At 43.9% G+C, this 26,465-nt stretch overlaps 1 protein-coding gene across 15 annotated transcripts in view; it reads left to right on the forward strand.

The window, feature by feature from the left end:
* The first annotated feature begins 4,089 nt into the window (after positions 1 to 4,089).
* Positions 4,090 to 26,465, forward strand: part of TRMT9B (tRNA methyltransferase 9B (putative)) — a 63,275-nt gene continuing 40,899 nt past the window's right edge. For 2 of the 15 annotated variants that reach the window (XM_003412421.3, XM_064272860.1), the window contains exon 1: positions 4,420 to 4,793. The gene's annotated coding sequence lies outside the window, so the exon portion shown is untranslated. The other 13 variants (XM_064272854.1, XM_064272855.1, XM_064272851.1 and 10 more) reach the window with 12 other exon arrangements.

The raw sequence follows: 26,465 nt of genomic DNA on the forward strand, positions 1-26,465 counted from the left end.
TCAACCTTCCACACTGGTCTGATACCTGTTGAGACAACCACAACACATTTTGTAATGCACTGTAAGAGAAACCCTGTTACTCTATACAGACTCTCCCTACCGTCTTAGTTGTCTTGTGCTGCTGTAACAGAAATGCCGCAAGAGATGGCTCCAACAAACAGAAGTTTATTCTCTCACAGTCTAGGAAGCTAGAAGTTCAAATTCAGGGTGCCAGTTCCAGAGGAAGCCTTTCTCTCTCTGTTGGCTCTGGAGGAAGGTCCTTGTCATCAGTCTTCCCCTGGTCTAGGAGATTCTCAGCACAGGGACCCCAGGTCCAAAGGACGCACTATTCTCCTGGCTCTTGTTTCTTGGTGATATGAGGTCCCCTTGCCTCTCTGCTTGCTTCTCTCTTTGATAACTCAAAAGAGATTGGTTTACTACACAATCTAATCTTGTAGATTGAGTTCTGGCTCATTAACACAACTGCCACTAATCCCATCTCATTAACATCATAGAGACAGGATTTATAACACAAAGGAAATTCACATCAGATGACAAAATGTTGGACAATCACACAATACTGGGAATCATAGCCTAGCCAAATTGATACACATATTTTTGGGGGACACAATTCAGTCCATGACACTTACTAATAATAGTCTCAGAGCGTGGCATCACTGATGTATTTGTTTTTTTGTTTTTCTTTTCTTCCTATAAATAATTTTCATTCTAACAGCCAGTGTTAGGAAATGTCATAAGACCGGTGCTGACTCACTGAAAGTAAAAATTTTCTTCTTGAAAAAAAAATGCAGATATCATAAATACAATGAACCCCATGTACTCGCCCAGCATTAGTGACTATCGTTGTTTTGCCAGTTTGTTTTTTCTAGCCTTTTCTCTTTTTTTGCTGGGAAATGAAAGGGGAATTCTAATGCAAAAAAATAAAGAAAGAAAGAAGAAGAAACTGTTAAAAAGACCAGCTGTCAAATAGCGAATGTTATGCTTCTGTAGTGTACAAATATTTTTCACATTCCCACAAAAGACAAAAAACCAAACCCCTCACCATGGAGTCGATTCCAACTCATGGCAAGCCCACGAGCTACAGAGGAGTAACTGAGCACAAACCATTTATGGCACCCACCGATTCTGGTGGTGACTGGGGAAATGCCTCTTAGGATGGTCTCAACTAGAATAATCTCTTTGTTTTTCTCCCTGTGTCCAAATAAGGAATTGGTCACTGAGGTCCACAGGCCTCTGCAAATTCCATACTTCTGCTTCAGCCAGACTGTGAGTCCCCAAAAAGGGTATGGAAATATTTTTACATTTCTTTATTACATACACAGGGGTGGGAGATATGGGAAGTATCCCAAAGCTTCTATCACAGGAGCCGATTACCTACAAAAAGTTAAGAACCACCCATTGCCCCTGCCCTATCCTGAGTGAAAGCACAACGTGCTTTCTTTCCCACTTCCATCCCTTAGCCAATTCTCCATATGAAAATCCTGCACCTATCACCCACCACCACCTCCAGGATCCCTTCCCTGACAACTCATCTATACTGACTTCCCTCGTATTTTCTTACACAATTTCAGACCACTTTAGTACTTACCACATCCTTTTTTTTTTTTTTTAATTGAGGTTTAGGTGAACTTTTACATAACAAATTAGTTTCTCACTAAATTAATATGCATATTATTTTGTGACATTGGTTGCCAACTCCGTAACGTATCAACACTCTCCCCTTCTCGACCTTGGGACCCCCATTTTCATTCGCCCGGGGTTTCCTGTCTCCTCCTGCCTTCTTGTCCTTGCCCTTGGGCTACTGTGCTCATTTAGTCTCATACACATGGTTGAGTTACATGTATTATTGTTTGTTTTATGGGCCTGTCTAATCTTTGGCTGAGGGTGAACCTCAGGACTGACTTCAGTACTGAGTTAAAAGGGTGTCCGGGGGCCATACTCTCAGGGTTTCTCTAGTCTCTCCAGGCTGGTAAGTCTGGTCTTTTTTGTATGACAGTCTGTTTAGATCCCATTCACTTGACAAGTATTTATCAGGTACCTTTACTGCATGTCAGGCACTTCTTGTTAGCTGCCATGGAGTCGATTCCTACTCACGGTAACCCCATGTGTGCAGATTAGAACTGCTTCATAGGGTTTTCAAAGCCATGACCTTTCAGAAGCAGATCACCTGTCTTCTAAGAAACCTCTCGATGGATTCGAACTGCCAATCTTTTTCACTAGTAGTCAAGTGCTTCACCTATCCCACCACCCAGGGATTCTTGCCAGGCCCTAGTACTACCCTTATTTAGTGTGTTCTGTCTCCTCTTGCACTGTTAGGACGGGTGAAGGAATTCCACAGTATCCAGCATGTATCCTGTGTTCAAGAACATGTTGTAGCTACAGTGAATGGAAGCAAAAGTGAGCAGTGCCTTTCAGCTGGCATTCAGCTCAAGAAGAACATATCAAACCAGGGTCATGGTATTTTGTTTTCATTTAAATAGGAAAAGGAGATGTTTACAGGAAAAGGAATTGTCAATATCCTGGGCTTGGTGATAAAAGGGCCCAAATCAAGGTCTGCCCCCACTCCCACCTCAATATACTGTGGCACTAGAAAACCATTTCAGAATTACAAACTGCGTGCTAACCTCCACCAGCCCTCCTGGTAGCACCTCGGACACACCCATGTCTCTGTGAAACACATAGGCGTGTCCCCACAAATAACCACCACTGAAAAAACAACTCAACATGAAGTCCCCCCCACCCCATGGATTGGCAGCATCAACCTCATACACAAAAGGGCAGCAGAGCAATTACTGAACGCTGGTTTTTTATATCAGCCTGTGCACTTGGTAAAGTACGTAGGCCCCTGATGAGAACTGAAAAGTGTGGTTGAATAATATGTGTGGAAGATGATTAAGATAAAGATCTGGCAGGAAGTAGTTAACACTATTGTTACAGAAGGCATAGCAGTGACGTCGCCAAAGAGGTGCAGACCACACCGGGTGACACTATAAAATTTTTGTGCAGTGTTTCAGCAGAAATTTATTACTTTTTATAAAACTATCCCTGTAGTTAGTTTTTTTTTTTTTTTGGTTTTGTAGTTAGATATAACATTTTTTTTTTCCTAAGCCCAGCTTACATGTATCCATATACCTACAAGGCTGTGCTAATTTACTTTTTGAACCTTCTAATGCCCTCTCAAAGCCAAACCCTGGTGGCGTAGTGGTTAAGAGCTGTGGCTGCTAACCAAAAGTTCAGTAGTTTGAATCCATCAGCTGCTCTTTGGAAACCCTATGGGGCAGTTCTACTCTGTCCTATAGGGTCCCTACAAGTTGAAATCAACTTAACAGCAATGGGTTTGGTTTTTGTTGTTTTTTCAATGTGCTCCAGTCAGGGCTGTCATTACGACCCAATTACCGGGAGGTTTCCAATTACATAGTTTACACATGCTACAAGCAGGAGCAGTTGTTTTCCTTGTCCTGGCGTTTTATAGTCACTCATTTTGTCAAATTTTCTGGAGTTTTAGCTAGAATATTGTGGTAGCTGGCATTGGGGGGTGACACCATGCGTTACTGCACTGGACGACATCAACCCTAGTGATGCCAGTGACAACAGTGGGGCACCATCCAATTTCAGACAGAAACTTTAAGTTTCATCCCTTCCTCTGATAGATGCTACTTCGAAGGGGCTAGTTTTGCAAAACTCTTAACAACAGATTAGAGGCTGTTTTGGTGGCAAGATCCGGAGGCTAAGCAGTCCACCTTGAGTCTAATCCCTCTGACCTTCGGTTAGCCCAAGTACCCAGTTGGGACATTAGTGCTGAAGTAGGTGGTTGCAAAGATCAAATGAGAAAAGACATGCCTAAGCGTCACGCAAATCCTGGGCGTTGTTGTCACCCCAGGTACTGCGTTGCTGCGCTCCGGGCCGGCCCAGGTGTGGCCGCCTTGGCGTCCTCTCCCTCGCAGGACAGGCCACGCCAGCAGGGACAGAGGAGACGAGGGCAGTGAGGAGGCAGGGAACTCACCCCAAAGCCCAGGCAGGAAGGGCGGGCAGAGCCTCACCCTCGGCACGTTTGGGCGGGGGTTCCCAGGGGACCGGGCAGGGAGGCCGACACTCCCCCGGCTCCGCTCCGCGCACCGCTCTGCTGACGGCCGCGGGCCTCGGTTCCCGGGCTGCGGAGCCGGAGCGCCGCCTTGGGAGAGGTGAGGGCGGCCCGGGGAGGCGGGGATGGGGACGGAGAGCCGCGCTCCCCTCGCCCCGGAGCGCTGCTTCCCGCGCGGGGCGCGCCCGGAGAGGCTGGCGGAGCTGGGACTCGGGCCGTGGCGGGAGGAGGAGCTTGCTAAGGGCCACCCCCAGCTCTGCCTGCCCAGCCGCGGCCCCGGAGGCGCCGGGGGCCTCGCTGCAACTTTGCTCCCTCCAAGGCCGACACGCCCGGGAGCGCGCACAGGCTCACCCTCGGGCGCGCGCACACCCGGCGCCTGGTCCCCCTGCGCGCTCGCGCGCGCTCCGTCTATTTTTTCCTCTTCCTTTTAGTCGCACACTCTAAAATAGGTCAAGGGGTGGGAATTACACCTGGTACAGCTCCTGGCCCTGATGCAAAAGCAGTTTTTGTCGCCGGCTCTGGCACAGCGTTTGAACTCTTCGGTTGTGTAGAGCGTCCCGCCCCCATACCGTGCAGAAAGCGCCGGCGACCGTGGCGCTGACAATAGTCTGCAGCGGGAGCGGCGAGACGCCTCTCTGCACCCTCAGTTCTGACGGCTCTGCGCCTGCCTCCCCCCGCGGGCACGGAGGAGGGGGCGCCACCGGCCGCCTGGGTGAGTTCTGCCCTTCCTGTGCCATTCACTAGCTGAACGTGAGCTGTTTACCTTGGAAACTTCGGCGTGATGAAAGCAGGCGAGCCTGCTGTGCAGGGAGGGATTGCGGGGTGGGCTTTAGATGTCAGACCTGATAAATCCGAGCCCAGAGCGGAAGGGGCTTAGTGACAGAAAGGTGAAAATGAATCTGTGTTATAAGGGATTGCACGTGCGTCTTGCCCTTTAGAAGATAGCACTTGGGGATTGGTTTTTAATTAGCAGGGTACCGCGAACCTGAGATAACTTGAAGCCAGAAAGTTTGTCGGCATATTTGATTAGTTTATCTGAAATAATTTATTGAAATAGTCAAACCTGGTAATGAGATTACCGTTTAAAAGGAAAGCCAAAACGGGGTAGTAGGACTGGTGTAATATCTGCTATGTGTATGTCATTTTCTACTGCCTGGGTTCTTGGTGGTAAAGGCTTTATGTAGAAAGAGGGCAAGACTAAACATTTACGTGCAAAGCTTTAGATTGGTTGGTATGCATGAATTAAATTGTCGGTAGAGCATTGCGAGTGGGTAAAGAGCTAGAATATATTGTATGGTTTTGAGGTTAAGTTACTTGGCAATGTTACGGACAGATAGCGATTGACATTGAACCCCTTGTTTCTGGAGCTACGAGTATTATTATTTCTGTGACTTGTGGGCACATCGAATCCTTGACCTTATTAATTTGTTTTGAACTTCAGCGAAGGGAGAATTGCAGGTTTTTCTGTCCTTGACGCCTGGTTGAAAGTGCAGTGTGAAAAGGCTCACTCTCCAGCGTTGGTGAGTGGTGCCTTGGAGTTGCCCAGAGCTGGGGAATCAGACAAAAATGAAGGAAGCTGGTTGATAGCCATTGATTGCATATAATTTATTTTAAAGGAGACCTTGACAAGTTGGAAGGTATCTTGTCATTAGGGAAACAGCTCCAGAGAACCGCTGCCTGATTCAGGCATTTGGTAAGATTTGAAAAGGAAACTCTCTATAGACTCCTTTTCCTAATTTGGAAGAAATCCTATTTCTAGAAAGACTCAACGACTGTAATGATGTTCTTTGAAAATAATTTGTCGTTGTGTGTGTGTCTTAATATAGCTAAAGAACCAAGGTACTGCAAAGGTCTTAATAGAATTTACTTACCAGAGGAATATGAAATCAGAAATGCAATGCGTGCAGTTAACCTTGGCTTAAAATGGGGGGGGGGGTCCCCAACAGATCTTAAATCTGTGTTTATGCATATCTTCTAAAGCCGGGTCATACTGGGGATTAAGAAGACTGTGAAGAAGGGTCACTCATGCCTATGATATTTCCGACGAGTGGATATGCGAACACTTCTATGCATTTCACTTGTGAAGAATTCATATGCGCCTACGGAAAACTAGCCTCCAAAAATTCTGATAAAAGGCTCTGTCACCGCTTTGAAGAAGACACAAAGGGCCAGACAAGCTTGACAATATACCGGATATCAGTGTTAAGAGAAAAAAAATGCAACAAAATCTTTGTGTTTACTGCCTGTCGATGTTCTTATTTATATTTTTAAATAAGAATTGAGTCCAAGCTCTCATGGCGATTTAGTGCATGGTATACTGCGTTGTTGAGTTTAGGCTGTCAGCACCTGTCTTTGCAATCTTACGTTTTTACTCATCAATGAATTAAGGAGTGTGCGGAGAAGAGCGTCGTGAATGTATTAAGATGCTGAGGAATTTATTTAAGGACAAGCTGAAGAAACTAAATATGGAGGCTGCTCCTGGCACAGGTGGTCCCTGCTAAGGCTGAAAGTATAGTGATGCTAAGTGGCCAGTTGAATGTGGTTCAGCTTTTGGGATTCTCTTCCCTTGGTTGCGTAAGAGAGTACATGGCATAGAACCGCTAGCTAAGAGCCAGTCTAAAGGTGTCCTCGCAATTCACTCAGCACTCATTTCACATTCAGGGAAGCTTTTAACTGTGCAAGAGAAGGAATTTTAGAATTTGAACTGCGTCACCTGAAGTGAGTGAGTCCCAGCTCTGAGCCCATTGTCTCCTCTGTGAAATGGAGATAATGGTCCCTTCTAAGGTGGCTGTGAGGAGCAAATGGAATAACAAGAGTAAAATGCCAGAGTACACTGTCAGCACGTGGTAAGCAGTCAGAGAGTGGTTCTAACAGGAACCAGAAATAGGTTGACGTCAGTGTCATCTCCTGGGGCTGCAGAGGAGTTGCTGCGTGAGTGGCGTGGAGTTGAATATTTGGGTAAATGGGTCACTCGCCAGTCCTGGTCTATGCAGTCCTTTAGTAGGCATTGCTCTTTGGGAACCAGGGGTTCTCCTCCACCTTGCGTTTTCTCCTTGCATCTCTGCCTTACACAGGCCTGTATGGATTGAGTTGTGTCCACCCGAAATTTGCATCAACTTGGCTAGACCATGATTCCCAGTATTGCGAGATCGTCCACCATTTTGTCATCTGATTTGATTTTCCTATGTGTTGTAAATTCTACCTCTTTGAGGTTAATGAGGCCGGATTAGAGGCAGTTATGTTAATGAGGCAGGACTCAATCTGCAGGGTTAGGTTGTGTCTTGAGATGTAAAAGAGCAGAGAGACAGAAGGACTTCATACCACCAAGAAAGCAGAGCCAGGAGCAGAGCTCATCCTTTGGATCCAAGGTCCCTGTGCTGAGAAGCTCCTAGACCAGTGGAAGACTGATGACAAGGACCTTTCCCCAGAGCCAACAGAGAGAGAAAGCCTTCCCCTGGAGACTGTACCCTGAATTTGGACTTCTAGTCTCTTAGACTGTGAAGGACTAAATTTCTCCTTGTTAAAGCCATGCACTAGTGGTATTTCTGTTACAGCAGCATTAATGACTAAGACACAGGCCTTTGACTTACTGAGATTAAAGAAGTTGCTTGTAACTTGATAGTGATAGAACATGACAGAAAGGGAAGGAAGGGGATGACTCGTTGAATTTTTAAAATAGAATTTAATTAAATAGTTTGTGTGCCTTAATGCAGTTAAGAAGTCCTGGTGGCACAATGGTTAAGTGCTTGGCTGTTAACCGAAAGGTTGGTAGTTTGAATCCACCAGTGGCTCTGTGGGAGAAAAGACCTGGTGATCAGGTCCCATAGAGATCATAGCCTAGGACAGCCTATGGGGCAGTTTTAATGTGTCCTGTAGGATCACTGTGAGTTGGAATTGACTCGACAGCACACAAAAGCAACAACAACAATGCTGTTAGAAGTATGTCCATTGCACCACCAAGGCATCTTCATTAGAAGTACGTCCGTTGCACCACCAAGGCTTCTTCATTAGAAGTACGTCCGTTGCACCACCAAGCCTCCTTCATTAGAAGTATGTCCGTTGCACCACCAAGGCTCCTTCATTAGAAGTATGTCCGTTGCACCACCAAGACTCCTTCCTTAGAAGTATGTCCGTTGCACCACCAAGGCTCCTTCATTAGAAGTATGTCCGTTGCACCACCAAGACTCCTTCCTTAGAAGTATGTCCGTTGCACCACCAAGGCTCCTTCATTAGAAGTATGTCCGTTGCACCACCAAGGCTCCTTCATTAGAAGTATGTCCGTTGCACCACCAAGGCTCCTTCATTAGAAGTACGTCCGTTGCACCACCAAGGCTCCTTCGTTAGAAGTATGTCAGTCACACCACCAAGACTCCTTCATTAGAAGTACAGTCTTAATCCAAAAACCAAACCAAATCCATTGCCGTCGAGTCGATTTCGACTCGCAGAGACCCTATAGGACAGAGTAGAACTGCCCCGCAGGGTTTCCAAGGCTGCCACCTTTAGGAAAGCAGGCTACCACACCATTCTCCCACAGAGCAGCGTGGGTTTGAACTGCCGGCCTTTTGAGCACTTAATGAGTGCACCACAGGGCCCCATACAGTCTTCAAAAATTAATGAGTATTCCTAGTTTTCCCAGGGACAGTTAGAAAATGCAGGTATGGTTTATTATGGGAACACCCGTGGTGATTTAGAAATGGGATATTTGGACTTCCGGGGTGAAGCAGCAATAACACTCACACAGTTTTTCAGTCATTCTGCATTTCTGAGACACCTGAGACACCGTGCTGAGCGCGGGGATACAGCGCAAGGACAGCACTCCTGGCCCCTGCTGTCGTGGAAAGATCGTCAGTGGTGATAAACAAGAAAACCCGTAACTGCAACCTGTGCTAAGTGCAGTGCAGGAAAAATGTCAAGGGCAGAGTGGGGGAGTTCGACCTGTGTGAGGGGGGTGTCAGGAATGTGTCCTTAAGGAATGAGACTGGGGTTATGAAACCAAACCAAAAAAGCTTTGCCGTGGAGTCGATTCTGACTTATAGCGACCCTATAGGACCGAGTAGGACTGCACCATAGGGTTTCCAAGGAGCAGCTGGTGAATTTGAGCTGCTGACCTTTTGGTAAGCAGCTGAGCTCTTAACCACTGAGCCACCAGGGCTCCGCAGGGGTTGTGAAGGGGGAGAGGAAAAGAAGAGCGGTTGATGCAGAGCAGACAGCTCATTGTAGAGACCCTGAGCGTGTGTGTGAGTACGTGTGCGCTTGTGCAATGTGTGTGTGTCTGTGTGCGTGTGTGTGTGCACGTGTGTGCATGTATATGTGCGTGTGTGAGGGAGAGAGACAGAGAGAGAGGGAGTGGAGGCGGTGTGGGGGACACGGTAGAGAGAACAGGTGTCTTTGAAGAAAGAGAAGGCTTTGTGTAAATGAGACTGGATCAGTAGACCTAGGCCTTGAGATGCTTTTTTCTTTTTCCCTTTTGTGTAAAGATAACAGTCTCAGTACCTTAGTCTTTTTTCCAGACTATTCTGTTGAATTATAAAAAGGATATTTACGATCATTTTGTTTAGTTGGTCAGAAACTAAACACATTTTTACCATAATTGACTAGCTTTCCAGCTTCCTGTGTTATTAATTGCCTGACTTTAAAGCCATTTGGGTTATTTCTTTTTAAATCTAACAGACGTTTGTTTAGAACACATGCTTTGTGTGTGTCCAGCTAGTGTATATATATCCAGTTTGAATTTCCATATTTTTTTTTTTCTGTTAAAGAGACGTGGGGGCTGATTCACTCTGATTTCTCACATGGAAAAGGATTACTGTGGCTTTATGTGGAGAAACCCTGAGCTCACCTCTCAAAGGCAGCGGCAGGAAGCAGCACTCACATTTGGTGGATTGCTCTCCGGCACTGTCCAGCCAAGGTCACTTGAGTGAGTTGGTGTATTGTCCCTGGATTAGTTCCTAGCGCTGCCCTAACAAACTGGGTGGCTTAAAACAACAAAAAAATGTGTTTTGTTACAGTTCTAGAGGCTAGAAGTCTAAAATCAAGGTGTTGGCAAGACCATGCTCTCTCTGGTAGCTCTACGGGAGGGCCTGTTCCTTGCCCTTCTCTTAGCTTCTGGTGGTTGCTGGCAATCCTTGGCGTTCTTTGGGTTGTAGACACATGGCTCCAGTCTGCCTCTGTTGTCACACGGCTTTCTCCCTGTGTCCTTATCTGTGTCTCTTCTCCTGTGTTTATAGGGGCAACCACCACATTGGGTTCGGATCCCCTACTCCATTATGACCTCATCCTAACTAATTACACTTACAAGGACTCTATTTCCAAACACGGTTACGTTCTGAGGTTACAGAAGGACATGAGTCTTGGGGGACCACACTCTAAACCAGTACAGTCCTCTTCGCCATATGCATGATTTTATTCTCTTAACTTTTTCTTGTTTCTTTCCCTCTTCCCTTCTTTTTCCCTCCTGTCAGTTTTTCGCTAATGATTTCTCTCCAGTGTATGATTTAGTTCCTCTAGGGGTCCTCCATGGTTAGTTCTCAGCCCTTGTAATTATGCTTAAGCCTCCATCTCAGGCCCTAAAGGCCTTTATGTGGGTAGTCCTAGATGGTACAGCAGTGTCCCTTTCCTGTTCTTTAATGTGTAACTGTACATGTCATATGGGTACAGCTTTCAGAGGGGCATCCAATGCCTCTCAGCCTCAGCATGGTAGAGCCGCCCCAAGTTCTTGACTTTTAATTACAACTTTGTCCCTGGCAGTAACTACTTTGACGCTATTTCCTGCTTCATTGTGAGCTACAGCACACCACCCCCACTTAAATGAACTATTTCCGACAAAAAGAAACATACCAAGATTAATAACCCCATCCCCACCTGTTGTCTTTTTTTCTCAAGAAATTTAGGGATTCAGATTTTAGTGTTTTGAATAAATTTTAAAACAGTTTTGTGGATATTTACAAGTTGTAGGCCAAAGTCCTTGATTCAAGTCTGGAAAATTAAACAAGTTGTAATAAATATATGTTGTTGTTAGGTGCCGTTGAGTCACTTCAGACTCGTAGCAACCTGGTGTATAACAAAACAAAACATTGCCCTGTCCTGTGCTATCCTCACTGTGTTTAAGCCCATTGTTGCAGCCACTGTGTCACTCCATCTCCTTGAGGGTCTTCTCCGTTTTCACTGACACTCTACTCTACCAAGCATGGGTACTGGTCCCTCCTGATAATATGTCCAGAGTACGTGAGATGAAGTCTTGCCATTCTTGTTTCTAAGGAGTGTTCTGGCTGTACTTCTTCCAAGACAGATTTGTTTGTCCTTCTAGCAGTCCATGGTATATTCCATATTCTTAGCCAACACCATAATTCAAAGGCATCAATCCTGCTTCAGTCTTCCTTATTCATTTTCCAGCTTTAGCATGCATAGGAGGCAATTGGAAATACCATGGCTTGGGTTAGGCCCACCTTAGTTCTCAAAGTGACATCTTTGCCTTTTAACACTTTAATGAGGTCTTTTGCAGCAAATTTGCCCAATGCAATACATCGTTTGATTTCTTGACTTAATAAATATATAGGTAAATGTTAAATGTGAAGACTAGGTCTTAGGTTTATGGGGTAGGAAACTGACTTCCCACAGCATCAGAGCTTCATGAGAACAGTAACCTGGTCAGCTCTGGGAGGCACAAAAGGTGTGCACTAGCTGCTAATTTAAAAGGTTGGTGGTTTGAATCCACCCAGTGGCGCTGCAGAGGAAAGACAATCTACTTCCATAAAGATTACAGCCAAGAAAACCCTGTGGAGTAGTTCTACTCTGTAACACGTGAGTTTGCCATGAGTGAGAATCAACTCGGTGACATCAGGCCATCCTCAAGGCCTAGAACGCTGCCTGGTACAACGAACCAGTTGCTGTTGAGGCGATTCTGACTCATGGTGACCCCGTGTGTGTCAGAGTAGAGCTGTGCTCCATGGAGTTTTCAATGGCTGATTCTTCAGAACTTGATTACCAGGCCTTTTGAACATAGGTGATCCAAAAAGATTTCCTGATAGTTCTAGGAATGAAACCCAGCTGTGAAAGAGCAATAAAACTGCCTTCTATCATAGTCCTAGCATATTTTTAAAGTTTAAAAAAATTAATAGATTTCAAGCTTTTCTCCCCTCTCATTCATTCTTGGCCCCACTTCCTGTCATCTTCCGATCTTCTGGCACATATACTTCTTAAAGAAATTGCCCTTTTCTCAGCTAGGTTCCTGGGCTGTGTCTCCATATTTAGTACATCCTTTGAAACAGCCAATTTATTATTGCCTATTCTTAGTGCTTTAATTGCTCCATCTAAGCATTCCTTATGGAGAAAGAGTTATTTTCTGTTTCCATTTCACAGGTTTTTGACAGTCTCTTGCAATTATGTTTAGTCACGTTGTTGTCTTTTTTCAAAGCTGTGCTGTATTTGCTTATTTATCTGTTCTTGTTTGTGTCAAGTTAGGTACATAAAGTGCAAACCTTCAGAGTCATCTCTCCACCTGCAAAGAAGAATAAGAAGGCACTGACTGGTTTATAACCCAGGTCTGGGGGGCATCTCCTTGGGGGGTGAGGCTCTGAATAATCAACCCTAGTGTCCCTTTTGCACAAATCCTAAACACCATGCCCTATGTCTTCCTACAGCCTACCTGGAGGTGATTTCCGCTTCTGCTTACCTCGGAGTTTGGCTTTTTCCAAGGGGGCCCGTGTGTTCTCAGCCCCCCCTAATCCTTCTGCCCCTGGCTGCTGTTGGCATTCTGTTGCTTAGATCCTTCAGGTATTTGTACAGGCTGCTGTACAGGAAACCTTTCTAGCTAGGGTTAACCTAGCATTTATGGGAAGTGATGAGTCTGAGAGAGCTCCCTAGGTATGAATCCTCCTTCTTATGGGTTGAATCATGTCCCTCAAAGATGGCGTCAACTTGGCTAGGCCATGATTCCCAGTATTGTGTGATTGTCCACCATTTTGTCATCTGATGTGATTTTCCTATGTGTTGTAAATCCTACTGTATGATGTTAATGAGGCAGGATTAGAAGTAGTCATGTTAATGAGGCAGGACTCAATCTATAAGATTAGGTTGTATCATGAGTCAATCTTTTTTGAGATATAAAAGAGAAAAGCAAGCAGAGAAACAAAGGGACCTCATGCCACCAAGAATGCTGAACCAGGAGGGAGGGTGTCTTTTGGACTCGGGGTCCCTGCTCTGAGAAGCTCCTAGACCAGAGGCAGATTGATGACAAGGGCTTTCCCCAAGAGCCAACAGAGAAAGAAAGCTTTCCCCTGGATCTGGTACCCTGAATTCGGACTTCTAGCCTTCAAGACTGCGAGAAGGTAAGTTTCTATTTGCTAAAGCCATCCACTTGTGGTATTTTTGTTATAGCTGCACTGGATAATGAAGACAGTGTTCAAGCATGTGCTTGCTGAGTTACCTGGGCAAGTTACCAAAGCCTCTGGCCAAACCTCAGATTGTATTCTGAAACAAGGAACTAGCAATAATTCCTTCATGGTAGAGTTGTCATGAGGATTAAATGAGATTATGAAGTGTGCTTCACATAGTGTCTCATAAATTGGAAGTGCTCAATAAATGTCAGCAGCGATCATTATTTTAAAACAGTGGTGAATGATAATTATGAGTCCAAGAGACAGAAAGGGCCCCCATGAACCAGAGACCTACATCACCCTGAGACCAGAAGAACTAGATGGTGCCCGGCCACAACCGATCACTGCCCTGACAGGGAGCACAACAGAGAACCCCTGAGGGAGCAGGAGAACAGTGGGCTGCAGACCCCAAATTCTCATAAAAACACCAGACTTAATGGTCTGACTGAGACTAGAGGAATCCCGGCGGTCATGGTCCCCAAACCTTCTGTTGGCCCAGGACAGGAACCATTCCCGAAGACAACTCAGGAGCCATGAAAGGGACTGGACAGTGGGTAGGAGGGAGATGCTGATGAAGAGCGAGCTATTTGTATCAGGTGGACACTTGAGACTGTGCTGTCATCTCCTGTTTGAAGGGTAGAGGGAGTTAGAAACTGGCAAAACAGTCATGAAAGGAGAGACTGGAAGGAGGGAGCGGGCTGACTCATTAGGGGGAGAGTAAATGGGAGTATGTAGTAAGGTGTATATAAGCTTATATGTGACAGACTGACTTGATTTGTAAACTTTCACTTAAAGCACAATAAAAATTATTTAAAATAAAATAAAACAGTGGTGAAGCAACAGTTAAGTACTTGGCTGCTAACCGGAAAGGTTGGCGGTTCCAACTCACCCAGTGGCTCCATGGGAGAAAGACCTGGCGATCTGCTTCTGTAAAGATTACAGCCCAGAAAGCCCTATGGAGCAGTTCTACTCTGTTGCATCTGGTTTCTATGAGTCTAATATTGACTCGGCCGTTCCCAACAACAACAACATGGTGGAAAGATACAATTTTGCTTGCCAAAAATGAACACAACTTGAAGCACATACTGTGAAGCCAAAAGACTACAGCCTTCACTATGGATTATACCTGAACATGAAGAAAATGAAAATCCTCACAACTGGGCCCATAAACAACATTATGATACGGGGTGAAAAAATTGAAGCCATCAAGGATTTCATTCTACTTGGATCAACAATCAATGCCCATGGAAGCAGCTGTCAAGGAACTAAATGATATATTGTATTGGGCAAGTCTGCAGCAAAAGACCTCTTTAAAATCTTAAAATCAAAGATGTCCCTTTGATGACTAAGGTGTGCCTGACCCAAGCTGTGGGCTTTCCAGTCACTTCATGTATGTGTATGTGAAATCTGGACAAAGAAAAAGAAAGACTGAAAAAGAACTGACACATTCGAATTGTGGTGTTGGTGAAGAATATTGAATATACCATGGACTGCCAGAAGAACAAACAAATCTGTCTTGGAGATATTGCCATATCTAGGGTACTGCACTGGGCCTGGGTGCGTGGTGCCACCTAGCAGTTTCTGTTAACCTGGTCTGGAAACCCTGCTGGTGTAGTGGTTAAGTGCTACGGCTGCCAACCAAAGGGTTGGCAGTTCAAATCTGCCAGGCGCGCCTTGCAAACTCTATTGGGCCGTTCCACTCTGTCCTGTAGGGTCACTATGAGTCGGAATCGACTCAACGGCACTGGGTTTTGTTTTGTCTTTGGTCTGGCCCAATGTCCTTCCTCAAGCACAGTAATGTGTTAATTAAAAAATTAACAAGCTTGACTTGTATTTTTCAGCTGATACTATGGTAAAGTTACCTAAAAGAAGGGTGTAAGATGTTGGAAGTTTCCGTGCTTGCCGTAGGTGCCATTTTCTGTAGATAAGCCGCTGGCCATACCAGGTTACTAGAAACTGCTCTGTGGTGCTACGTGCCCAGGGCCGGTGCGATACCTGCCTCTCTTCCCATCCAGCTCGTCTCACTGACAGAATCGAATCTGTACCCAGGACCCTTGCTGCGAGGGACTCTGGGAAATGTAGCTTAGAGCTTTCCAACCTCAGGCCGAGGATGGTAGACTTGAATGAGATTGGGGTGAATGCTGAATGAGAATCCATCATGTCTAATGTGTACCCAAGACACTGCATCAGAGACTTAGCTAGAATACTTAATTCACAGCAGGTAGGGGTTGGCTTTGGAAGTTGATATATAAGAATGAAAAAAGGAGTGAGTTGCTAACCATTTTTTCCACTTCAAAAGGTGGATATTATAGTTATTGCAGTTAAAATTCGTGGAAAAAGCATTAAGCAAATAAATTACTAACAATTACGTGCACCTGCCTCTGCATGTAGTTCTCTTTGAATGTGACATAATATTCCTTTGGTTTGGTTTAGCAAGCAAGGTGGAATATTAGAAAGATTATTTTGAAAAAGGTCCTTCCGACCAAAGTCCCAGATAGCCTACCAGCTTAATCAATCTGAACACAAAGAAAGAATATAGTGTCCTCTCTGAGAAATCATAGTCCCTGGCTGGCTGTTCCTTTCATGGGAGAAATTATCTGTGTACCTGTGTATCTACTGAATCCTTCTTTGCTCTGTGACTTTCATGGTGCTTTTCTTTCTCTCTCTTTTTTTTTTTTTTTAAGGAGTATGAAGATAGAAATGAGCTGTTTACTGGAGATTAAAATAAGAGTATGCTTGAATTCACTGTAATCACATATTGGACACCCTTGTGCTTGTCAGACTTCTTTTTTGTAAACTATTAAAGTAGATATGATTGCATCTCTTCTATTCCTAGCTAATAAATTATTGGTTTATTTTTACTCAGAAATTACAATGGAACATCCAGGAGTTAGTCTTGATTATTGAATGAAATCATCTTATATTTTCCTCTGATTTAGAAAAGAGTAGCTACAACAAATGAAGTTGGTTGTCGGTGGACCAGTTTATTGCCCATACATTTTTAATAGATTTTTATGTCTTGAAAGGTAAGAATACTTTCAGATATCTTCTCTGATAGATTATGGAAGTATTTAAATGCAAAATGGCCAGTGTTACTTCAGGTAAATCACACTGTAATACAAATATGCTTATTTGGGTCCAAGAGTTTGGCCACCGAACCCCAAGCCACCAAAAATAAACATAACAAAATAAAAGCAGTGCTTTTGCTCTGTAAATGCAGCTTCAAGACAGAACTGCTACCTCCTTATCCCTGGCGCCTCCTAGGTTGTTATCCCTAAGCCCCATCTATGTAGTATTCTCATAGCCCAGGTGGCACAGTGGTTAAGAGCTTGGCTGCTAACCAGAAAGATGGCAGTTCAAATCCACCAGCTGCTCCTTGGCAACCCTATGGGGCAGTTCTACTCTGTCCTATAGGGTCGCTCTGAGTCGGGATTGACTTGATGACAACAGGTTTGGTTAGTGTTTGTTTGTTTGTTTGTTTTGTTATACAGTATTCTCACGTGGGAAGTGTTTGGATGTAACGTTATATTATCACTTGGTTAATTATAAGGGAAAGTCAGTGGTATTGACTGGTCTATGTTGTAGTAATGCATTCTCTAATTCTCATTTCTTCCACCCCTCCCCCCAATTTTTCTCTTCCATCATATTTGAGTCAACATTGAAGAGAAAAACCTGAATTACCCTCCCTCTCAATTTTAAGGGTGAAAAGCTCTTGTCTCTCTCTAAATATATGGAGCTTAATTTTTAATTGAAGATTAAGTTGTAGGACACAACTTCTTTTATGAACTGAAAACCAGAATGATCTATTGATTGGCCAAGTCAACTAGAGAGTAGACGAAATCTCTCTCTAGTTAAATCATTGATGAGCCAAACTGAAGGGGGTTGGGGTAGAGACAGCAAGGGATTTTGTATATCTTTAAAATCAAAATTTGAGGAGAACCAAGCAGGACTAGGTTCTGAACAACGATGAATGAATTTGATTATTTGTTGATTCAGAGAAACCGGAAACCAAACCTGTTGCTGTTGAGTCGATTCCAACTCCTAGAGACCCTACAGGACAGAGTAGAACTACCCCATAGGGTTTCCAAGGAGTGCCTGGTGAATTCAACTGCTGATCTTTTGGTTAGCAGCCTGAGCTCTTAACCACTGAGCCACTGGGGCTCCTTTGTTGATTCAAGAAGTGGGTAATAAGAACCTATTTGCTACCAGGATTGGTGCTAGGTGCTATAGATACATGGCTTTGCCCTTGAGAGGCTGATAGTATGGGGATGGGGGATGGGGTGCACAGCAATACAAGGTTAGAATAATACAATACTTATATTACGAGTTTGGAGAACAGTGATTTCCCCAGAGAAGAAGTGGTCTATTCTCTCATGTTGAGGTGAAATGCGGACCTAACTGAAACCAAAATATATTTCTGACTTCAAAGAATAGTTGCTGATATTTTTTCCAATAAAAGGTACCTGAGGGAGGCAAAAAAGTGGCCACTGTCTAGGACCATGTTTTTCTTTTATCTGCTCCCTTGAATCCGCAAAAAAATTGAAATAAGTGAACTTGTCAAAAGTTAGAGTGTTTTAACTTTTAAAGAAATACTGAGTTTATAAAAAAAACAAAGAGTGACTGTCAAGTCAGTTTCAACTCATGGTGACCCCATATGTGCAGAGTAGAACTGTGCTGCATAGGGTTTTCTTGGGCGTGACCTTTTGGAAGCAGATTGCCAGGCCTTTTCTTCTGAGGTGCCTCTGGGTGGGTTTGAACTGCCAACCTTTTGGTTAGTAGTCAAGCACTTAACCAGTTGCACCACCCAGAGTATTCCTTATAAGAAAAGAGGACTGCTCTTGATACTCTAGTCAATGTTCAGAAAGCAGTCAGTAATCTTCTGATAATTATCGGAGCCCCATAACATTCCTCGAGACGTTGAGTTTATAATTAGTGTAATTTGAGAAAATGCAGACACATTCTTAACGTTAAGAAATTTGCAAATGCAGATTGGAGTGCAATCAGTTATGCAATGATGAAATTAAATCTAGGGTGACCATGTACCTTGTTGTCCAAACTGGGTTACTTTTTAGAGTGGAGCTGGCACTGTTAATGGTTACGCTGGGAAAAGTGGCATAAACTGAGACTGTCCAGCAAATTGGGATTTATGGTCAACCAAGATAAGGTGCTAATTATGTAGTGTGATTGGATTCATTGCTATATTGGGTAGGGGGGTGAGAGGACATTCTTTCCCTCTACAGGATCTTTCTGATCATGCTTCTTCAATGTAGTGCTCCCGCAGACTGGAGCCCAGCTAGGCCACTTCAGGGTTCATCGGACAAAGCAGTCATTGCAGACAACCCAAAGAACCCACCGCCTGATAAAAGCACCCAGGGCCTTCCATTTTGTCCTCACCCAAGAAAGGAAGCTTGTTTATCTGCCCACAGTTACCACAATGCATGAACCACAAATGTTTCTGGGTGCAAAGGGTTGGCATCAAGAACGTTGTCAGAATCTGAGTCAAGGGAGTGGTTTAGAGCACCACAAAGAACCAGGAAATCGACAGCATGAGACTGGGCAGCAGAATGTTCCACCTGACAGAGAACATCTTTGTAACCCGGGAGACCTTGAACTTCCTGGAGAAAGGCAACAAAGCCAACAAAAATCTGTTGATTTGGAAGCTGAGATGAAAGGCGGCAGCTCTAGCAGATATGTGGACCTTCCAGGCACAGGGAAAATCGCTGTATCTTCAGAGCTGCTCGTATTCAGAAGCACTGCAGGAGTAAATATCAGAATGCTGACATCAGGAATATTGGTGCATCTGATCTCAACTTGTTGTTGTTAGCTGTCCCCAGCTCCTGGTGACCCCATGCACAATGAAATGAAACACTGTCCTGTCCCGAGACATCCCCATGATTGATTGTAGTTTGGACGATTGTGATCCATAGGGCTCTCGCTGGCTGATTTTCAGTAATAGAACCCCGGTCTTCTGTGTGGAAGTCGAGAATTCCACCACTAAACCACCAATACCCTTCTGATCTCAGCTTAGATAACCCCTTTATGGAAGTAGAAGCATCAGAGTATAACTCTTCATCTGAAATTTTAAATAATTCCATTTCCCCTAGGGATTTGCAGCTCCCAGAAAGTACTGTTGACCTGTCTGGAACAAAGAATTAGATGGGCTTTGGTCCAATTCTTTAAGTCTCTATGGCAGTTGTCAGTCCTTTGTAGAGTCAATAGAGGAATCTTGCTCCGTAACAGCACCCTTGAAGGAACTTCATGAACATGAGTCGTGAGTAGTGAACCAGCTTCAGAAAATGCATCTGAAGAAGCTATCTGTCAATCAGAAATGGTAGCTGAGGGCCAAACGGCTATTCAGGAGCTTTCTGGAAAAATGGACCCAAAGTCTTATCGCTGCTCAGAATGAACACTTGTCCACAAGCCTGCTCTCATGGGGCCTATCTGTGTAGTGAAGACTGAAAAATTAATAAGCACTTCACCTGGTGCTGGAGGAGAAGAGCTAGAAAATGTTAGTGTTAGGGGTCCAGGTGACAGCGTGTCAACTGATGGGAAACGTAGTCTAAGTCAAGGTAATCAGTAAAGGAAAACAGTGCTACCATTCTAACTTCAGCTGAAGCATTTACTCAGCTGTATTATCTAAACCTTAGGTGCAGAAATATTACCCAACTTTTAGCAGATGAGAATGTGAAAACTAACTCTTTGCCGTCCATTTTCACACTGGTTAAAGACTTCAGTCAGGCGCACAGAGGCCACAGAGAGCCTGGACCTGCCACAGAGAGCCTGGACCCAGAGAAATATCTGTTCTGAAGCTACAAGGCCATTGCTTGAATTTGACCATCATCCATGATCAAGTCCCTTCAATCTTCCACCATTAGTTTTTCCCTACAGTAGACATTGACTAGATTCTCTGACTGGCTTTACTTGACAGGAAGCTCTTGGAGCTTTGCATCCAGTTGGCAGAAATGCGAACCTTGCTCTTCTTGTTCTGCTAGCAAAGAATATTTTAGTTCCTACACGACCGTGGAAATGTGGGCCAGACCACATGCCATTTCCTTTAAAAAGCTGTATGTACACACATACACACCCATATGGAGGCAGTACATGTGGAAACCTGCAAGCAGAAGGTTGCCCCAGATATTTTAAAAACATTTTTACAGCCAAAATAATTTATGATCTCTTGTCTGATGGATTTGTCTATTCTCCTTGTTAAAATTTGGTCCTTTGAAAATGTATTGGCAGCAAATGCACACAAGAGTTTTTTATTCTCATCAAGATGATGTATTCTGACATAAAATTGATGGGTGTATGTATAGAACAGCACTCTGGAATGAGAGCAAATCTTTGAAAAGCAGAAATCATTAAAATCCCATCACTGTGCAGCTAAAATCAGATCAGCTCAGCACTGTGGGTCTTTAGCTCTGCTGTAGGCAACTGACTCAATTATCAAGTCATAAACTTTTGGCGAGGATGGTGAGACTTCATTTCAAGTACTTTGGATATGTTATCAGGAAGGACCAGTCCCTGGAGAAGGACATCATACTTGAAAAAGAGGAAGACCCTCAAGGAGATGGGTTGACACAGTGGCTTCAACAATGGGCTGAAACATAGCAATGATTGTGAGAATGACGCAGGACCAGGCAGTGCTTCCTTCTGTTGTGTACATGGAATCACTATGAGCCAGAACCAACTCCGCTGCACCTAACCACAGCATTGAGTATTGTGCAACAAGTAGTTAAGGCTCTTATTAAATGATTCTCGTTTTCCTGGAGGCTTTAGTTCTGTTTATCGAACCTAAAGTATGGCATGGTGTGTCTCTGGGCTTGTAGAATGAGCGCACATGGGTTCTAGGCCTTGGTCTTTCAGAAACTAGTCATATAGTTTTCTTTTGCATACTGGTTTGTTCTCAACTATTTATAAATGCCATGAGTGGTAATAATTTTCACCTAATATGGCATAAAACTCATCACACACAGACCTGCTGTTACCCTCGGTCCCACTCCCTCAGCGTGACGCTGTTCCCTGTTCCCACCTCATACCCTGCAGCCACCTCCTTTTATGCCTTAGAATCTCAAGTCCTTCACTTAAGCAGCATGGTAGCTATTCGGGGCTTCTTGCCTGTTTGGAACCGACTCCTGAGCAATAATCAATGGCTTCAGAAAGAGTACATTCTGTTCCACCTGCTAACATAGCTGCCAGCAAAATTACCATCCAGTGGAGTTCAACAATAATTTTTCTCAAGGGTGATCTTGCTATAAAACCTAGTGGTAGAAGCACGTGGCAGGAAAAACCAAGAGGCTTTTGGAGTAGAGTGGTGTTGTATAGCAGCAAGGTCGCAGTGGGTTGAGAGGAGAAGGAGAGATGAGGAAGCAGATAAGGCTTATCGACCTGTCTTGAGAAGGAAAGGAGAAAGAGGAAGCTAAAGATTGAGGAGCCCAGGTGGTGCAACGGTTAAGCACTCAGCTGCTAACCAAAGGTTGGCATTTCGAACCCACCCAGCCTCTTCATGGGAGAAAGACCTGGAGATCAGCTCCTGTAAATCTTACAGTCTAGAAAACCCTATGGGCAGTTCTATTCTGTCATATAGGGTCACTGTGAGTCGAAATTGACTCAATGGCACCTAACAATAACAACACAGCTTGAGGGCAGAAACAGGGTCTGGAGATAGGTTACATTTGTGTGCTGCTGTCTATTTGTATTTAAAGAGGCTTTGCTGTCTCCTGGATGAGGAGAGGGAGCCACTGGGAGAGAGACAACTAAAGAAGGGAAGGCAGAGGATAGGCTAATGCCTCAGGAGAGATGCTAGCCTTTGAAGCCAAATAAAACCAAACCTGCTGCCTTGGGGGTCGATTCCGTAGCAACCCTGTAGGACAGTGTAGAACTGCCCCAAGGGTTTCCAAGGCTATCAACCTTTATGGAAGCAGACTGCTATGTTTTTCTCTCGAGGAACAGCTGGTGGTTTCAAACCTCTGACCTTTGGGTTAGCAGTCCAGCACTTGAACACTGTGCCACCAGGGCTCCTTAGCCTTTGAAAGCAGTCTAATAATTCTGGGGGAGAAAAAAAGGAATATACAAAATTTTGAGATAGAAGGAGGGAAGCTGAGGAAATTGACATTTTCTTAGTGAAGTAGGCGCAGAGTCTAATGAGATACTGTTTCGTCAGTATCTCAGGCTACGGAAGGGGAGAGGATTGAGGGAAGTGCCCAATGTAAGCCATACACATTTAAGCTTTGGTTTTATATCCATTTGCCTGTTTTTGACTGTAGTTTTCTCATGAATGAGCTATGTTGCTTCTCACTTTCTAACAATTTAGGAGGGCATAAAACAAAGATCTGGTAATTAAAGTAGAATACTGGCCTTCCTAAGGGAATAAGACACTTAAAAAAAAAATTCTAGTCATTATTGTCATATTTGTTATTAAAAATATTTTTCAAAAATACTATATTTCATTGATTTTCCCTGATTATTTCACATTTTAACATCTTTAAAATTTGGGCCCTAAGGTGTGCCTGACCCAAGCCGTGGTGTTTTCAAACATCTTATATGCATGCAAAAGCTGGACTAGGAATAGGGAAGGCTGAAGAATTGACGCCTTCGAATTATGCTGTTGGCAAAGAATATTGAATATACTGTGGATTGCCAGAAGAACAAACAAATCTATCTTGGAAGAGGTACAGCCAGAATGCTCCTTAGAAGCAAGCATGGACATACTGTCTCTCACATACTTTGAGCATGTTCTCAGGAAGGACCAGTTCCCGGAGAAGGACATCAGGCTTGGTAAACTAGAGTGTCACCAAAAGAGAGGAAGACCCTCAACAAGATGGACTGACACAGAGGCCGCAACAATGGGCTCAAGCATAGCAGTGATCATGAGGATGGTGCAGGACCAGGCAGTGTTTTATTCTGTTGTGCATAGAGTTGCTATGAGTTGGAACCAACTCAGTGGAACCTAACAACAAGATGTTCCTTGATTTTAAAGATGTTAAAATGTGGCCACATCTTACCGTTGATGGCATATCATTGGCTTTCTTAGAGATCATAAAATAATTGTGAATATTACAATATAGGTGATATTCTAGATTTTGTTAAATATTGTATAGCCATTTACAAGTAGTTCCATCTTGCCTTGGGAATGTTAGGTTGAGTGTTTTGTCTTATTTATTTTTAATTTCTCATTTAAAACCAGAAGGCTTGTACTCTAATTTAACTTGTTTTGTTCACTTTGAAATAGATTATGATGAAATCCCTTAAGGGTAAAAAATGGTAATTGTAGTTTTAAATGAGAAATAATAGACTGTGGGTCCTTATAGCCTTTCCTCTGAAGAAACACAGAGTGATAAAATGGAATATGAACACTGAAAAAAATTAAACTTTTCAAAACAGTCTGGCTTATTCTGGGCACAAAGATAATAACTTCTGCTTCTAGGAGAAAGAGAATTTACTGCCATGGGAAAGCTTAAAATGTCAAACGTATTCTTATAAAACACAATGCAAGCTGCCTGCAAATGAGACCATTCATTCAACTGGAGTACTTCCTACTTCTGTGAGGCTTTTATAATTGTGGCACTTACTCCCAGTTGGAAGCCTGGATGTGTGATGTAAACATTCAAACGGTACCACCGCACTGGTTGCACGGGTATTAGGCAGGTGGGTGTTGCTGCAGACCATGAAGGGAAGCACAAGATCTTGGCTAGGAAGGAGCTCAGTATAAAGGAAAAAGGCCTTCCCCCATCCCCCCACCCGCACACACACAAAAAGACCTAACCCATTGCCGTTGAGTCGATTTCAATTCATAGTGATCCCACAGGAGAGAGTAGAACTGCCCCATGGGGTTTCCAAGAAGCACCTGGTGGATTCGAACTGCTGACCTTTTGGTTAGCAGGCAAGCTCTTAACCACTGAGCCAACAGCGCTCCCAATGAAATAGAACTAACACTTAAATGAACACACAGCAAAGAAATGTTGTCAGAGGGCACTGGTTAAAAACCAAAAGGCTGGCCATCAGAGGGTCAGTACCCAAGGACATTTCCCACAGCAGAAGGTCACAAGGACAACAAGCCTTACCCAGATTCCAGATCCTGGTCCAGAACCAAGAAGGCTCAAGAGCAGTCCTATGATGTCACAAGACTTGTTTATCCAAAACTACCCCCACAGATGACCCTGAAAGTCTTTCTCTTCGTATTTTAGAGACGATTTCAACAGACTTTGTTGTCTGATTTTTTTGTTTTGTTTTGTTTAAGTCCCATGCAGACTCAGAGCAGAAAATTAGAAAGTGGAGGCGCTTACTGGACACAGGCACATTGATAGTGAGAAGTGGCAACCAACAGCAAGACTGGCAGAGAAATGGTTAAGAAACAGAAACAAGTACTTCAGACAACAGCCTAAGGCCATGTAGTGTGGATGCTGACACTTCCTTACGTCCTGGGAGCATAATAGACTATATGTTATCAATGAAAATCTGTTATTGATAAGCTATTTAGAAGGCATGGCAGTATAGGGAATTTTTTAGAAAGATTTCCATAAATATGATTTAAATAAATGATGTTTTGGTCCTTGTTATGGATTGAATTGTGTCCCCAAAAATATGTATTGTAAATCCTAACCCCTGTACCTGTGGTGGAAACCCTGGTGGCGTAGTGGTCAAGAGCTACAGATGCTAACCAAAAGGTCAGCGGTTCGAATCCACCAGGCACTCCTTGGAAACCCTATGGGGCAGTTCTACCCCGTGCTATAGGGTCACTAGGAGTCGGAATCGACTCAATGGCAACGGGTTTTTTGGTTTTTGGTACCTGTGGTTATAATTCCATTTGAGAACGGGTTTTCTTTGCTGTGTTAATGAGACAATATTCGTGTACGGTGGGTTTTAAGTCAATCTGTTTTGAGGTATTAAAAGAGATTAAACAAGCAAGCCAGCAAGCAGAGGTGGGGGAGAGAGATGCTATGGCCCTTGAAGATCACCAAGGAGCCAAGGAATAGAACCTGAAGAGACAAGGACCTTCCACCAGAGCTGACAGGGAGAGAAAGCCTTCCCCTACAGCCGGCGTTCTGAATCAGGATTTCTAGCTTCCTAAATGTGAAAAAAAAGAATTTCTGTTGGTTAAAGCCACCCACTCGTGGTATTTCTGTTATGGCAGCACTGGAAAACTAAGACGGAACTGAACAGACTAAGCATCAGTTATTTCTAAAATTAAATTGTGTGGTGCAGCTTTTATCTAAATTGGTCTAAATTTTGAGTTCAGTGCGTATTTATCACGGAATTTCTCAGACTAATACAGGAGGTGGCGTACACCAATATCACCCAGTGTAGAGTGACACGTAATCTTCCAGAGCAGAGACAGAACGCTGTGGGAGTCCAGACAGCACCATCATGTCTAGTACGTTGGATCTGGGGGCCATCCTGTCTGAGGTGGGACCTCCGCTCTACCCTGCAAAGTGCCCTGAGGAGTTAGGAAGCTGGGTGGTGCAAGTCTAAAGACCTCATTTCCACAGCTCAAAAATAGAGTTTATAACACTTTTGTGCTCTTGCTTCTATTTTGCAGTGTCCTTTTCAATTTTTGGATTACGAGATTATAATCCAAAAGCATTTTAGGATCAGGTAATGTTAAAATCATCATAACAGACCTCGGTTGTTAATACTTTAGAACTGTGGGAAGTATAGTTAATAAAATTCTAGATAGCATAAAAATGATTTTTTTTCAGTACATAAAAAAATCGGATTGAGAAGCAGAAATAACATGCAGATTTCGTGTTTGTTGTCGTTAGCTGCTGCCAAGCCAATTCTGACTCATGGCAACTCTGGGTGTGCAGAGTAGAACTGCTCCGTAGGGTTCTCAAGGCCATGACCTTCCAGAAGCAGATAGCCAGGCCTGTCTTCCAAGACACTTCGGGGTGGCTTTGAGCCGAGTAGCCAAGCGTTTCACTGTTTGTGCCACCGAGGTACTCCAGTGTGAACACTGCTTAACTCTAGGATCCTGGGTAAATTATTTCCTGTATTTGTTTTCTCTCTGGAAAGAT

Source organism: Loxodonta africana, chromosome 19 (assembly GCF_030014295.1).
Source record: "Loxodonta africana isolate mLoxAfr1 chromosome 19, mLoxAfr1.hap2, whole genome shotgun sequence".
Taxonomy (NCBI): domain Eukaryota; kingdom Metazoa; phylum Chordata; class Mammalia; order Proboscidea; family Elephantidae; genus Loxodonta; species Loxodonta africana.